This window comes from Wolffia australiana, chromosome 16 (assembly GCF_029677425.1).
Source record: "Wolffia australiana isolate 7733 chromosome 16, ASM2967742v1".
Lineage (NCBI taxonomy): Eukaryota > Viridiplantae > Streptophyta > Magnoliopsida > Alismatales > Araceae > Wolffia > Wolffia australiana.
In genome coordinates, this window is record NC_135850.1 from 9,106,139 (window position 1) to 9,116,699 (window position 10,561).

Consider the following 10,561-nt stretch of genomic DNA (forward strand, 5'->3'; position numbering starts at 1 on the left):
ATGATTATTTATGACCATTTTAGGTGCTTGGATGTTGGTTGGAGGACACCCTTGGACGTGGATCCAAGCCAGAGAAGAAGATCCAGCCATTCAATTCATAAAACATCCAAGGGTGGAGACTTAAAGATAGCACATTTAAATGCTAATTAAGGAAAGAAGTCTTGAACGTCCAGGGGGTATTTCAAAGGTCTCAATGCTGATTGGAGGACCATAGTGGACGTGGATCATGACCCTGAAAAGAAGATCTGGCCATCCATTGTATTAAAAATCCAATGGCTCTCCTTTGCTCTCTCTCCCTATATAAACCCCTTCACCCTATTGTAAAATTCATCTTGTGATTCAATCCAAAGTAATGTTTGGTGGCCTAAGTGCAATTGAGTCATAGATCCATTCACCTCAGTGAGTGCCAGGCTGAGCAGGAAGCATCCAGGGCTGAAGAAACTGGTGGAAAGGAAAAGAAGATGTCCCTTGGACCTTGGCGGGTGTGACAAAGAGGTTACCTTCTTATTTCTCATTTTTCATTATTTTCTGTTTGTCTGTTGTCTTTTTTTAGTCTTAAATCAGCTAGCCAATATCCACACGGTTTCAATGCATCCAATCACGCTCTAAAATTCATTCTACAACTCATTCTAGAGAGAATTTAGTGCAGTCCATTTTTCTCTCTCCTCCACCAAGCCACTTTCCCCATTTGGCATTCGGACTTAGCCAAATTATGACCAAGTCCAGAGCACCAGACTGTTTGATTTCCTATTTTGTTATGGCTTTAAAATACTCCTAAAAAATCCCATAAGAATTATTTTCTGCCTACTAATATTATTATAATATTATAATAATATTCTAACTTTCTTTCTTTTATATTTTTATTTAGTTAGTTATTTATCTTCATATGTAGTAAACCTACTTCTAAAATTATTGAAAAATATATAACTAAAGCACAAATTCTTAAGGAAAAACCCCTGCTCCCTATGGATCGACCATTACTCTCCCTACGCTAGTAAGGTTATTATAAATTTTTGTTGTTTTACTTCGGATAAACCAATGACACTAATTAGTGAAGTTAGCTCATCACTAATTACTCTAAAATCTGAATTATCAGATAGAGAAAGAGATACGGATAGAGATAGAGATAGGGATAGAGATAGAGATAGATATAAAGATAGAGATAGAGATAGAGATAGATATACAGATAGATATAGAAATAGAGATAGATATAGAGATAGAGATGGATATACAGATAGAGATAGAAATAGAGATAGAGAAAGAGATAGAGATAGATATCGAGATAGGGATTGAGATAGAGATAAAGATAGAGATAGAGATAGAGATAGAGATAGAGATAGAGATAGAGATAGAGATAGAGATAGAGATAGAGATAGAGATAGAGATAGAGATAGACATAGAGATAGAGATAGAGATAGACATAGAGATAGAGATAGAGATAGACATAGAGATAGACATAGAGATAGAGATAGAGACAGAGATAGAGATAGAGATAGAGATAAAGATAGAGATAGAGATAGAGATAGCGATAGAGATGGAGATAATAATAGAAATAGATACAGAGATAGAGATAGAGAAGAAGACAATGATAGATAAAGAGATCAAGATACATATAGAGATAGAGATAAAGTAAAAAATAAAGAGAAACAGATAGAGGTAGAGATGAAATTGAGATCGAGATAGCGATAGAGATACAGATAGCGATAGAGACAGAAATAGAGATAGAGATAGCAATAGGGATAGAGATAAAATAGAGATAGAGATGAAGTTAGAGACAGAGATAGAGATATAGATAGCGATAGAGATACAGATAGCGATAGAGACAGAAATAGAGATAGAGATAGCAATAGGGATAGAGATAAAATAGAGATAGAGATGAAGTTAGAGACAGAGATAGAGATATAGATAGCGATAGAGGCAGAGATAATGATAGAGATAGAGATAGAAATAGAGATAGAGATGGAGATAGTGATCAAATAGAGATAGATATAGAAGTAGATATAGAGATAGAGATAGAGATAAAGATAGAGATTGAGATAGAGATAGAGATAGAGATAGAGATACAGATAGAGATAGAGATAAAGATAGAGATACAGATAGGGATAAATATAGAGATAGAGATAGAGATACATATAGAGATAGCGATACAGATAGAGATAGAGATAGATATACAGATAGAGATAGAAATAGAGATAGAGATAGAGATAGAGATAGATATACAGATAGAGATAGACATAGAGAGAGAGAAAGAGATAGAGATAAATATAGAGATAAGGATAGAGATAGAAATAAAACCAGAGAGAGAATATGAGATTGAGATTGACATATAGATATAGCTAGAGATAGAGATTGGGATAGAGATAGAGATAGAGATTGAGATAGAGATAGAGATAGAGATAGCAATAGAGATAGCGATAGAAATTGAGATGGAGATTGTTTTATCAATGGTACTGATAGAGATTGAGATAGAGATAGAGATAGAGATAGAGGTAATAATAGAGATATAGATACAGATTTAGATAGGGATAGGGATAGAGATAAATATAGAGATAGAGATAACGATAGCGATAGAGTTATAGATAGACATATATATAGATATACCGTAAGAGATAGAGTTAGTGATAGAGATAGAGATAGAGATAGAGATAGAGATAGAGATAGAGATAGAGATAGAGATAGAGATACAGATAGGGATAGAGATAGAGATACAGATACAGATAGAGATAGAGATAGAGATCGAGATAAAGATAGAGATAAAGAAAGGGATTGAGATAGAGATAGAGATATAAATATAGATTGTGATAAAGATAGAGATAAAGATAGAGATAGAGATAGAAATAAAGATTAAGATAGAGCTAGAGATACGGATACTGATAGAGATAGAGATGGAGATATTGATAGAGATAGATATACAGATTCAAATAGATATACAGATAGAGATAGAGATAGAGATAGAGAATTAAATAGAGATAGCGATAGAGATAGCGGTAAAGATAGAGATAGAGATAGAGATAGAGATAGAGATAGAAATAGAGATAGAGATAAAGATAGAGATAGAGATAGAGATAGAGATAGAGATAGAGATAGAGATAGAGATAGAGATAGAGATAGAGATAGAGATAGAGATAGAGATAGAGATAGAGATAGCGATAGAGATAGAGATAGAGATAGAGATAGAGATAGAGATAGAGATAGAGATAGAGATAGAGATAGAGATAGAGATAGAGATAGAGATAGAGATAGAGATAGAGATAGAGATAGAGATAGAGATAGAGATAGAGATAGAAATAGAGATAGAGATAGAGATAGAGATAGAGATAGAGATAGAGATAGAGATAGAGATAGAGATAGAGATAGAGATAGAGATAGAGATAGAGATAGAGATAGAGATAGAGATAGAGATAGAGGTAGAGATAGAGATAGAGATAGATATAGAGATAGAGATAGAGATAGAGATAGAGTTAGAGTTAGAGATAGAGATAGAGATAGAGGTAGAGATAGAGATAGAGATAGAGATAGAGTTAGAGATAGAGATAGAATTAGAGATAGAGATATAGGTAGAGATAGAGATAGAGATACATACAAAGATAGAGAAGGGGGAAGAGATAACCATTAAAGAGAGGTGTTTTGGGCTGGTGTATTGGGCCTCGTCCGCATTATATTTTTCCTTTGATTGTAATCATTAAAGAGAGGCCAAACCACGTGTCGTGGCTGTTTGTCCTCTCCACGATCTCACTTGGCACCTATCCTTATTATATAAGGGGATAGCATGCCGAAGTGAAGGTTGATGCATTTGTTGAAGGAAATTTTCAACTTTTGTCTCCACCTTATCGTAGCTAGGATTAGTGTGCGGAGAGGAGTGGCTAGCCTCGCCCACGTCGAGATCACTCCGTGGTTAGAGCTCGCACCGTCATGTCGAGATCACTCTGTGATGAAGTCCCTCTATGTTCTGTCGAGATTATTCCGGGACGCTTAAAGATTCAAGAAGTCGTCCTCTCTTGAAGCTGAAAGCTCCGTCGTCGAGATCACTCTGAAGGTGGTGGAAATTCGAGAAGTGCTGCCAACATCCATTCCCTCCAAGATTGTCAAGAAATCCATCAAGAACATCCCAAGAAGGTCAAGGAATACAATCTCCTTGGAGGATTCTTGGTGGTTAACTTCCAAGAACCCCTTCAAGGAGGTTTCTTGGCATCGCCCTGCTGTCTTTCGCTGAGTGCCAGCCCCCTTCACATGCACGCATTTGCGTGGCCGCCCCGCTGTCTGCTCTGCCCGATTGCGCACGGGCGCCTTGCTTGCGCGTGCCGCCGTCGCCTTCCCTTCACGCATCCGCATGGCCGCCCGCCACCCGCTCTGCCCCGCCCGCATGCAGGCGCTTAGCCCGCGCGCGCCGCCTCGCCTCCTCTGCACATCCGCGTGGCCCCTCTGCAATCCGCGCTGCCCCGGCCGCACGCAGGTGCCCTGCCCGTGCGCGCCGCCTTGCCTCCCCTGCTCGCCACCGCGTGGCTGCCCCCGCCGTCCGTGCTGCCTATGCCGCATGCCGGCGCCGCTCTCGCGCGCGCCCGGTGCCCACACGCGCACAGCCCTGTGCGGGCCCGCCCCGGCGTCCGTACGCGTCTAGCCCGCCCACACCCAGCAAGCGCCCGCGTGCGCCTCTGGCGCCCACCAATGCCCAGCCGCCAAACGTCCGCGTGTGCACGCCCTGCGCACCACGCCTTGCGACCGCCCGCGATCGTCCACCTGTGAGTCGCCGCTCACCTGCTAGGCGCCGCCCGACGTCGCTTTAGTAAACCACCATGGACTTTCGTCGACAAGTGGACTCTCGTCAAACAGGTTCCTATTCGACTCCCCTTCTTTAATTGCCAATATTATTACCTACTGCAGTGCCGTCTTCCCCTATCGCTTCCTCTCCCAGATTTTCACCAACTTATCGATAGGATAGACACCTTTGTCGAGAAGTAAGACTTTTCTTGCGGTAGAGGGTTAATCGTTGGTTCTAGACGCTGGACATCTTTGGGCCATAAAACGCCCCTCATTCCTTAGACGTCGTAGTTGGTCCCAAGGGTCATCAGGAGTCTAATCCTATCAATATCTTCCTTAGTGGACAACGTTGATCCTCCTCCCTCTTCGGAGGCGTATCCTTTGCTCATTAAATGGTTTTCTCGACGTACATTCATTTTTTAAAAAAGAATTACAAACCCACTCATCTTTATCCTGTGACGTAATACGAGCCGTGCGATCGCGGCACGTCCATCGTATTACATCAGAGATAGAGACAAAGATAGGGATAAAGATGGAGATATTGATAGAGATAGATGTAGAGAAAGAGATAGAGATAGAGATAGAGATAGAGATAAGATAGAGATAGAGATAGAGATAGAGATAGATATAGATATAGAGATAGAGATAGAGATATAGATAAAGATAGGGGTATAGATAGAGATAGAGATAAAGATAAAGATACAGATAGAGATAGAGATAGAGATATTAAAAGAGATAAAGCTAGATATAGAGATAGAGATACAAATAGAGATAAAGATAGGGATAGAGATAGAGATAGAGACAAAGATAGAGATAGAGATAGAGACAAAGATAGAGATAGAGATAGAGATAGAGATAGAGATAGAGATAGAGATAGAGATAATGATAGAGATTGACATAATGATCGAGATCGAGGTAGAGATGAAGAAAGATAAAGAGTTAAAGTTACAGATACACATAAAGATATAGAAAGCTATAGAGATAGACATAGAGATAGAGATAGTTAAAAATATAGATATAAATATAGAGATAGAGATAGAGATAACGATAGCGATAAAGATATAGATAGAGATAGAGATAGATATGTAAATAAAGATATAGATATAGATAGAGATAGGAATAGAGATTAAGATAAACATAGGCATACGGATAGAGATATCGATAGAGATAGAGATAAAGATATATATATTGATAGAGATAGAGATAAATATAGAGATAGAGATAGAGATATCGATAGAGATAGAGATAAAGATATATATAGTGATAGAGATAGAGATAGATATAGAGATAGAGATAGAGATAGAGATAGAGATAGAGATCGAGATAGAGATAGAGACAGAGATAGAGATAGGGATAGAGATAGAGATAGAGATAGAGATTGAGATAGAGATAGAGACATAGATATAGATAGAGATAGGGATAGAGATAGAGATAGAGATTGAGATAGAGATAGAGACATAGATATAGATAGAGATAGAGATACAGATAGAGATAGAGATAGATATAGAGATAGAGATAGAGACATAGATATAGATAGAGATAGAGATAGAGATACAGATAGAGATAGAGATCGAGATAGAGATAGAGATAGAGATAGAGATAGAGATAGAGATAGAGATAGAGATAGAGATAGAGATATAGATATAGATATAGATATAGATAGAGATAGAGATAGAGATAGCGATAGAGATAGAGATAGAGATAGAGATAGAGATAGAGATAGAGATAGAGATAGAGATAGAGATAGAGATAGAGATGGAGAAAGAGATAGAGATAGAGATGGAGAAAGAGATAAATATAGATATAAAAATAGAGATACAGATAGAGATGGAAATAGATGCAGAGATAAAGATAGAGATAGAGACAAAGATAGGGATATAGATAGAGGTAGAGATAGAGATAGAGATAGATATGAAGATAGAGATAGAGATGTTGATAGAGATAGAGATTGAGGTAGAGATAGGGATAGAGCGAGAGATAGAGATAGAGATACAGATAGACTTAGAGATAGAGATAGGGCTAGAGATAGAGATAGAGATAGCGATTGATGGGGGACCATCGCGCATTAAGGAAATACCTTCCATGGTTTTTTGTTGTTTGTTTTGTTGGTTTGTTTCCTATTTTATGTTTTGCCTTCTCACCTTCCTTAACTGATATGGACCCTCCATATAAAGAGAAGGGAACCCCTTGTATTAAGGAAGAAGAAGAAAGAATCAAAAATGTGATTTTTACCTTTTTTCTGATTTTTAGTGTTATTTTTAGTTTTCGAGTTATTTATGAAAATGCCACTCTGAAGTTAGGAGAGAGAAAGGAAACCCTAAAGTTTGCCGGAAACCACCGCCGTCATCGCCGGAAACCGCCACCGTTGCCAGAAAACGCCACCCTCACCGGAGCTCCATCGCCGGCTCCTCAGGCCCCTCAGCGCCGCCACCGACCCCGCCGGGCCATCGGTAGCCGTCAAGGGCCGGCGGCGACCCTGCCAGGCCACCAGCAGCCGCCTAGGGCCGCTAGCGGCTCCCAGTGGCCGCCCATGGCTGCCAGCGGTGAGTGCGGCCACTAAGGCCGCCCGAGCCGCCGCGGCCACCCGATCCACCGCGGCCGCCCGAGCCACCGCAGCCGCCCGCGCCACCGCGATCGCCCCGCCACCATGGCTGTCCGCGCCACCGCCGACGCCCGGGCCAACGCGGCCGCCTAAGCCTTCGCGACCGCCCGCGCTTCTGCGGACGACTGCGGCGCCAGGACCAACCGCGGCCGCCAGAGCCACCGCAGCCGTCTGAGCCTCTGCGGCCGCCTGCAAAGCCTATAGCCGCCAAGAGCGACCTCGGCCGCCTGTGCCGCTGCGGCCGCCCTCGCTTCCTCACAGCCTGCGGGGTCCGCCGCCACCGTGCTCGACTGCGGCCGCCCAAAGCTGCCGCGTCCGTACGAGCCACCACGTCCGTTGCAGCCTCCGCGACTGCCAGCGCCTTCGCGGCCCCTTGGCCATCCCGCTGCCATTCTCTCAGGCGCACTCGTCCAATCCGGTGGCCGCCCCGTGGTCGCGCCTCGATCAGTCCCAGCATCCAATCTCCGCTGATTGCAGCGCCGGTCGCACCTCCTTGCCCTGTGGTCGCCGCACCTTGTTGCTCGCCAACCACGATTGCTGAAGAAGAGAGCCACCCCCAAACCCTACCGTTCCTGGTACGCTCTTTGACTTTTCCCATCGACGTTATATTATTTCTTTCAGTGCCTCTAAAGGTTTTCTCCACCGCCGGGGTTAGGCTAGTGATAGAGAGGATTCACGCTCTGAGCGTTAGGATTTCCTTCGAGACGTCCTTGGTTGGGACCGTCGACGGTGTGTGCAAAAGCGGCAGTAGCCGAGCTCACACCGCCGGCCTTCAACCCGATATCCGGATCATCGGGAGCCTAGTGGCATTCCCAGGTCGTGCTTGCCGTGGCCTAGTGGGTGCTGGTGGCGCTTGTCGACACCGAATTCATACTTCTCATTGATTTTATTGACGCATCATCATTAACATGACATCATCAATATTCCTCTCTGCTCTATGATATGATCGCCTTAGCCCCCCCTCTTGTATAACACGAGTCGTTCGGTCCGAGAGCCCAATCGTGTTACATCAGTGTTAAAAAAAGAAATAGAGATAGATGTAGAGATAGAGATAGTGATAGAGATAGAGATAGAGAAATGATAGAATTAGGGATGGAGATAGAGATAAATAGTGATAGATAGGGATGAAGATAGAGATAGAGATAGAGATAGAGATAAAGATAGGGGCATAGAGAGAGGTAGAGATAGAGATCAAGATAGAGATAGAGATATTGATAGAGATAAAGATAGAGACTGAGATAGAGATAGAGATAGAGATAACGATTGAGATAAAGGTAGAGCTAGAGATAGAGATAGAGATAGAGATACAGATAGAGATAGAGATAGAGATAGAGATAGAGATAGAGATAGAGATACAGATAGAGATAGAGATAGAGATAGAGATAGAGATAGAGATAGAGATAGAGATAGAGATAGAGATAGAGATAGAGATAGAGATAGAGATAGAGATAAAGATAGAGAGAGATAGAGATAGATATAGATATAGAAATAGCAATAGAGATAGAGATAAAGAAAGAGATAGAGATCGAGATAAAGAAAGAGATAGAGATAGAGATGGAGATAGAGATAAATATAGATATTCAGATTGAGAAAGAGATAAAGATACGGAAAGAGATAGAGATAGAAACAGAGATTATAAAGGAGATAATCATAGATACATAGATAGAGACAGAATAAGAGGTGAATATAGAGATAAAGATAGAAATAGAGATTCAGATAGGGATAGAGATAGATATAAAAATACAGATACAGATGCCAATTGAAATAACGATAGAGATAGATATTGAGATAGAGCTATAGATAGAGATATAGACAAAGATATAGATAGAGATAGACATAAAGATAGAGCAAGAGATAGAGATAGAGATGGAGAAAGAGAGAGAGACACAGATACCTTTAGAGATAGAGATAGAGATTGGGTAAGATATATAGTAAGTTATAGAGATAGAGATAGAGATAGAGATAAAGTTAGAGATAGAACTAGAGATAGCGATAGATATGGAGAAAGACAGAAAGATAGAGACAAGGGTAGAGATAGAACTAGAGATAGAGATAGAGGTAGAGATAGAGATAAAGATAAAGATAGAGTAAGAGATATAGGTAGAGATCGATATATAGATAGAGATAGAGATAGGGATAGACATAGAGATAAAGATAAAGATAGAGATAGAGATAGAGATAGAGATAGAGATAGAGAGAGAGAGAGAGCGATAAAGATAGAGACAGAGCTAGAGATAGAGATGGCGATAAAGATGGAGATAGAGATAGAGATAGAGATAGAGATAGAGATAGAGATAAAGATAGAGATAGAGATAGAGATAGAGATAGAGATTGAGATAGAGATAGAGATAGAGCTAGAGATCTAGATAGAGATAGAGATAGAGAGAGATAAAGATAGAGATAGAGATAGAGATCAAGATAGAGATAGAGATATTGATAGAGATAAAGGTAGAGATAGAGATAGAGATAGTGATAGAGGCAGAGAGAGAGATAGAGATAGAGGTACAGATTGGGATAGAGATAGAGATGGAGATAGCGATAGATATAGAGATAGAGATAGAGATAGAGATAGAGATAGAGATAGAGATAGAGATAGAGATAGAGATAGAGATAGAGATAGAGATAGAGATAGAGATAGAGATAGAGATAGAGATAGAGATAGAGATAGAGATAGAGATAGAGGTAGAGGTTGAGATAGGGATAGCAATAGAGATAGATATAGAGACAGAGACAGCGATATGAATAGAGATAGAGATAGAGATAGAGATATAGATATAGATAAAGAGAGGGGTATAGATAGAAATAGCGATAGAGATCTAAATAGAGATAGTGATGGGGGACCATTTAGTTAACGCCAAGATGGGACGACTCCAGCCACACCGACCTGCTCGCGCCGATGCTCGCCAACGGGGGTTTAATTACTCCGTCGTAAGGATCTTATCTTTTCTTTTATTCGTTTTGTATTTGTTTTGTTTTCGTTCTTGGATTTTACAGACTGGGCCGGTGTTTTGGGCCACGTCCGCATTATGTTTTCATTGATTGTAACCGTTAAAGAGAGGCCGAACCACGTCTCACGACGGCTCGTCCTCTCCATGATCTCACTTGCCACCTATCCTCATTATATAAGGGGATAGCTGATAATTCAGATTTTGGGGTAATTAGTGATGAGTTAACTTCACTAATTAGTGTCGTTGGTTTATC